Genomic DNA, 6,507 nt, shown 5'->3' on the forward strand with positions numbered 1-6,507 from the left:
TCACTTTTTTCCATTTTTTTTTTAAATCAGGCCAAAGCCAAACACCAAAGCAGTAAATTTCCTTCTTTTAATAATGCTGATTTAGGGACCATCATGTCTTCTGAATCCTTCTACAAGTTTGCTTCTCACACCATACCAGCATTGCTGTATCTGCAGCCTGCCGTCCTGAGAACCACTAAATAGACATGCAACCACTAGCAGTAGTTGCTTTTCTTTTTCTTCTTCTTTTTTTTTTCTTTTTTTTTTTCCTTTAATTCTCAGTAGCCAAAGCAGCTCTTGGTCTATTACTCCCCCATGACTTTAAACTTTCTGGGATGTAATTGCATTAGAGCAGTGCCAGCTCCGGAGTCTATCCAAGGAAATGGCACAGCTCCCAGTGGACTTTGGCTAGCTGTCCCGCAATGCCCCGGAGGCTGGGGGTGGTGCGGGAGAGGCTGGTGCTAACAAAAGCATTCTGGTTGGCAGTGAATGTATTTATTTTTCAGACTTTGCAAACCGATCTGTGTCTGCGCTCATTCATTCAGTGCATGCTCTCCTCAACAGCCGCTGCACAGCGTTCTGTTACTGTTCACTGTTGACTGTGTGTCTACATTTAAATGTGTGTTTTACGTGTGTGTCTCTGGCTAGGCCTCCTCCATCCTTTTGTTTTTCCTTTCTTTTCTTCCTCCTTTCTTTATTTCTGTTTGGTTTTGTTTGCTTTGCTTTCTTTCTTGTTTTGTTTTATATAGTTTAACGGCAAGTATTTCCATTGGAGCTTTTTGACTGATGCTGTGTTTGTAACTTTTTTTTAATTATTATTTTTATATATATCTTCTTTCCTTACCTTTCCCTTTTTCCACACTATATATAAATATATATATATAAAAAAAATCTTTTCTTCTTTTGTCATTCAATCAAATTCCAACAAAACCAACCAAGAGCCAGTCAAATCCACCACAGTCTCGCGCTGAGCTAGGAAAAAAGTTCACGTAATGACATGAAAGTGGAGAATACAGTCCCCCAGGCCGTAAGTTCAAATCAACTCGAAGTTGAAAGTGTGACATGATGGCGTCATGTAACAAGCTAAGAATTGGTTGCATGACATGCCGTCAAGTTTCGTGCAGGTGCCGTGATTGAAGCATTTTTCTTGGATGTTGTATCAGTTGATGATTGGCCAGTCATGATCACATGTGCCTTTTTTGACTTTGTGCTGCCACAATTTTTTGCTGTGCTCATTTTCGTTTCGTTTTTGGTGCTTGCAGTGGTTTCTTTATTTGTCGTTTGATTTCTCGTCAGCGTTTTATGCTTCTCTAGTTGTCACATAGAAGGAAAAAAAAAAGATGGATTCCTAATTCTTTAGAAAAAATGGGATTGTTATAACGTTATAGATAATTTGGAAAAAAAAAGAGAGAGAAAAAAATGTGTGGTTAATATTTTTGCACTGAAAATCTTGTGATTTTATTTTTTTTCCGGAGAATTGGGGGCCTTTTTCAATTGACGCCTTCTTTACCCCTTAGGATATTTCAAATCACTCTCCAAAATTTTAAAAACAAATGATAACAATAAAACCAAAAGCAAAATGATAGTAACAGTAGCTTGAAAACTATAGCAATCCAAAAAAAAAAAAAAAAAAAAACCAACCCCAAGAAAAGCCTCATTGTATGTCTTTTCAAGAATTCCTAATTCTAAGGTTCTGTATTACAGCGACTCCAGCCAAAATTAATTGCTTAGGGGGAGGGAGGGGTTGTTTTGAATGGGGAAAAAAAATAACCAAAAACATCCAGATCAAAAAGCAAAATGCATCTTTTTGTTTACAACTGAAAAAGGGTCCTTGACGAGTGTTTTTTATTTTTTTATTCTATTATTATTTTTGGTGTTGTAATTGTTTAGACTGCTGTGTACGGTTTGCTGTTTGTTGAACCAACAGTGTGAAAACCTGCCAGCATGGATTGATATTCCGCATGACACTTTTCCACCAGAGTGGACCTTTTGCAGTTTCTAAGTTTCTTGATGTAATAAATCACCAAGTGTATAAGAAGAACCTGCTTGCTAGAAAGAGATAAGAGCTAATCCTTAATGATTAAGCATCCTACTTAAATGTCAAGCCTAGTCGGATCATGATTACATTTTTTTTAAATAACTTTTTTTATTTAAGAAATGTTAGCTTTACTTTTTTTTTTCAAAAAAAAAGTTTATTCCAACAGTCTTTTTTTTTTATTTAACCTCCTATAAATTACCTGTTCAAAGTCCCACTTTCTGACATTCACAAAAGATGTAGATGTTATTGGCAGCTATGTCTCCACAGAACGCTCATACACTGTCATAGACAGCATCCCATTAAAATGTAGAAGAATCCTTTCTCAATGCCTTTCACACTACAAAAGCCCACCAAGCAAGACTGTGATCTGGCATTGTAAAGTGGCACTTAAAAATAATTAAAATGTAGTTATCTGTACATACATAGTGATACAGATTTAAATAGACATCCCTCACTATTATTTGATTTATGATGATTATTACTATTAGGAATAATTGTATTTTTCTCTATCATGATCGTGACTACCTTGCTCACTTTGGGTTTGATCCGGTTCTCACTAAGTCAAGGGGAATCTTTCTGTTGACGTGAGTGGGAGCAGAATCAGAGCCAATGACTCAAAAAGCAAACCACTAAAGCAGAAACCCCATCCTGTCCCAATTGAAGGGAGAAGAAAACACCCGTTACTTTCAACAGGAGCAGGATTGGGCCCAAACGAACAGACTTGTTTTTAATTTTGTTTTCATTTTTAGGTCTCTTTCCCCTGTCCCAAATATCCCCCTCCTTTCCTACTTCCTCCTTCCCTTTTTGATTTAATTTGCAATGATCTTCTTCATTTTTTAGGGCAGCAGCTGAATGGGCCACAATTAGAAAAACAAAACAAACAAAAAAAACAAAACAAAACAAAAAAACACAAAAAAGTATATCTATATTAAAAAAAAACGGGAACTGTTGGATTACACCTTTGACATATCAGCAAATATCAATCAAGCTGAAGACTTCAGACTTATTCTCTCTTTGATTGTTTAGACTGTAACATTTCTTCAAGAAAAGTATCACATCTGCTGACTTCGAAGGACATGCGCTTGAAAACAAACAAACAAACACATAAGTAAAATCAGAACAGGAGCAAGATCAACCAGGATTTCTGAAGAAACACTGATATCACCACAGCGGCTTTTCTTCAAACAGGAGATGCAAACCTGGATACTGACAAAGGAGTGCCTGTTTGCCACCAAGGATGCGGTTACCATGCGCGACCCATGGTAACAGTCACTGAGCATCTTTATCTGTCATTCCTTAGCTATATAGGGACCAAAGGACAAAACTTTTTACCGCAGACTTGTAGCTGTATGTAAAATATGGAAGTTCTTTCCTTTTCTCTGAGCTGTTCCTAAAACAGTTTTTGAGAGCGATTATAAGAAATATATAAAAATTAAAAAAAAAAATGCTTAAATGCTTTTAAAACGGCAAGATAATAGTTCTTTGATACTTTGGGAGGTTCTTTGGTTATACATTAATTAGAGTCTATGAAGCTTTCATATGGTTTTCTGTATAATACGTAAGGATTGCGCTGTTAAAGGCAGGTTAGATGGATATCTATGAAAAGCAAAAAAAAATAAATACATAAATAAATACATTAAAAAGCATAGAAGAAAAGAGAAAGGAAAGATGGTTGATATTAAAATGGAAAACAAGAAAAGGTTTGTAAATGCTTCTAACTCTCCCCATTTAAAATCCTAATAGTTGTACAGAATTTAAAAAAGAAAGTTTAAAATACCTATATAATAGAAAAAAAATTAGACAACATAAAAAAATAAAAAAAACAAAAAAGCAAAAAAAAAATAATACTACATAGAAGTTAGCGTTAATGCTAAAAACAAAGATGTTGTAGAACTGTAATTTTTGTAGAGTTTAGATTGAGCATAAATTCCTACTCTGCCAATTGCTGTTGGATGCTGTTATTTATTAAGGAGACAAAGGAGATAAATGGCTATTATGGCAGCTTTTTTAACTGCAAGCATTCCAGCTATTAACAAAATAAACAGAATAAAACTCGACTCTGTAGACAATGCAAATGGGAAACAAAACAGCTGTCTTTTTATCAGACGTTAGTTCTAACTTGAACAACGAAACACAGCTAAACGCTTCATGTCTTCATGATCTGCTGTCCGCGAAATTCCCATCATCCTATGCTTCAGTAGCTTCCATATTTGCTCTAGAAACCTTCAGGGCAAGTGATTAGCCTAGAAACCTTAAACTTAAAAAAAAAAAAAAAAAAAAAAAAAAACCAAAAAAAAAAAAAAAAAACCTAAGTATAAAACCTAAGTATAAGACAAACATTAAGCAAACAATCTCTTTGAAGAACTTCTGAAACTGTTTACAAGGAATTTTGAGAAACGGGGATGTTTAAAAAAAAAAAAATAGATGCTGGCTCTGTTTTTCTGTAAATAAATTTGCATATTTTGTAGGACTTTTAATTGTAATGATAGAGAAAAACAAGGAAAACTATTTAATGAAAGCACGATATTTATCTTTGGTAAATGACTTTAGAGCAGTTAAAAAATAAGACATTGCTTTAAAAAATCTGACTCAGAAAAAAAAAAACAATGAATTATTTAAGAACACATATATTTTAAAGTATATCATATTTATTATAATTTATTTTCACAGTCTTAAATCTTGATTTACATCATTCTCACACTTGTTTGCATCAACTGAGCAGTGTGATAATTGTTTCTGATTCTTTGGTTTAATTCTGTTTTAATGTTCTTATTTGTTTTTCTTATTATTTTTTATCTTGATCTCAAGCTCCTTTTTTCCTTTTCCTTTCATTTTTTCATTTTTTTTTTTAATTAATTTTTAATTCCCTAATGGGCCTGATCTTCCCGTCCTTACTCCAGCAGAACTCCCACTGGGATGTGTTGGGTTTTTTGCCCGAGCAAGGACAGCCAGACTGAGCCCACAGCTAGGAAGTACAGATGTGTAACGCAGCTGCAGTTCCATACAACTGCTCTTTCACTCTCAATTCCCTAAAACTCCTTGTAATCTTCTGTAATTATTGAATGACGCTTTCCAGCTTAGCCCTAAATAAAGCACAGTTTAAAAAAAAAAACATGTTCTTTGCTTCTTGATGGCTTTCCTTAATGTGTTTGCTTTGAGAACGAAATGAATCTATTTCAACTCTTTCATTAATATACATTGTTTGAGTATCAGAACAAATCCCTTTGTTATATAAAACATATCTCATTGGATTGAATTAATGACACTGTTTCATTTAATGTCTGCTTGATATTCCACTGTGGTTTACCTTAAACCTAGTAGGTTAGAAGATCAAATAATGGTACATACAAATTAGAGTCATTGTAGCTCCTGTTTGAAGCCTGTTGTTTGATTTCACGCTCATGGTTTTTTCATGCTGATAAGTATAGAGGCCAGAGCTTGGGACATTGCTCCTTTTGCTGCTTTGGGACAACCCTGTGAAATTCAGCAGTCCCCAGAGATGAGGTTCAATTTCTTCCTGAGCATCCATCACATCTCATCCTTTGAATGATGGTTTTTCCCTCACCCTCAAATGGCTGTACCAGGTCGGTTGAGCTAAGGACAGGGCAAATGAAAGATCAGGATCCTTTGCATTTCAGTCCCAATTCTTGCAGACACGTCTGCGTTTGGACAAGTTGCACCAGCTAAATCCATCTCTAAATAGGACTAATGGTGCTTGTCCATAATATGAACTCCACAGATGGAAGGAGTTCTATTAGTAGAAACTCCTATTATTACTATTATGAGTTACTAATGTCAGTTCAGGGCTATAGAAATAAATGAAATGTAAATCAGGTGATGAATATAGGGAGGGAATATGGTCAGTATTTTTTTTTTCATCTGAAAGTAAGGGTAAATGCAGAGGAACAGTCGTCAGTCTCATCTCTGCTTACAGCACAGAAGATGCTCAGAAGAGGAAAAAGGTGAGGGAATCAGCCTCAAATTTTTCTCTGAGCTAGAAAATGAGGATTAGGTCTCCAGTTTCTGCCCCAAAGGCAATTCAGCATCGTGCCCCAAGCTGCACAGACACAGGAGAAAAACAGAAGCTCATCCTCTGACATCAGCCAGTTTTGAGTGTTAGATCACCCGAAGCCCTTCAAAGAGGGGAAAAAACACAGGTAGAGAAGAGGCATATTAAGAGCAGCGCTGGAAGTTGTTGCCCAGTTCCCTCTCTGTTTCTCAGGCTTCCCTCTTAGCTCTTCCTTGTGGCCCCCAAGCTCCCTGGATCCCTCCTTTCCTTTGCCTTGAGGCAGATACTACATCAGTGTAGTGGGTTTGGGCATCCTGCATGTCACAGTGCACCTGAAAGTTGTTCCTGCGAGGGCTTGGCCATGTGGCCTAAGCAAGATGGGATGCGTTCCTCGGGCATCCAGATGGGGACATCCCTGGCCATTACAATACAGCTGGGGGCTGATAGTTGCATTTTGTGAGACGAGATTTCAGAATCTTTC

At 36.1% G+C, this 6,507-nt stretch overlaps 1 protein-coding gene across 1 annotated transcript in view; it reads left to right on the top strand.

Annotated features, from left to right (window-relative positions):
- The window catches only part of CELF4 (CUGBP Elav-like family member 4), a 384,752-nt gene extending 381,845 nt beyond the window's left edge, over positions 1-2,907 (top strand). The window contains exon 12 of the mRNA XM_021381377.1: positions 2,858-2,907. The gene's annotated coding sequence lies outside the window, so the exon portion shown is untranslated. The remainder of the gene's footprint in view (positions 1-2,857) is intronic.

The sequence above is a fragment of the Numida meleagris genome, chromosome Z (assembly GCF_002078875.1).
Source record: "Numida meleagris isolate 19003 breed g44 Domestic line chromosome Z, NumMel1.0, whole genome shotgun sequence".
Lineage (NCBI taxonomy): Eukaryota > Metazoa > Chordata > Aves > Galliformes > Numididae > Numida > Numida meleagris.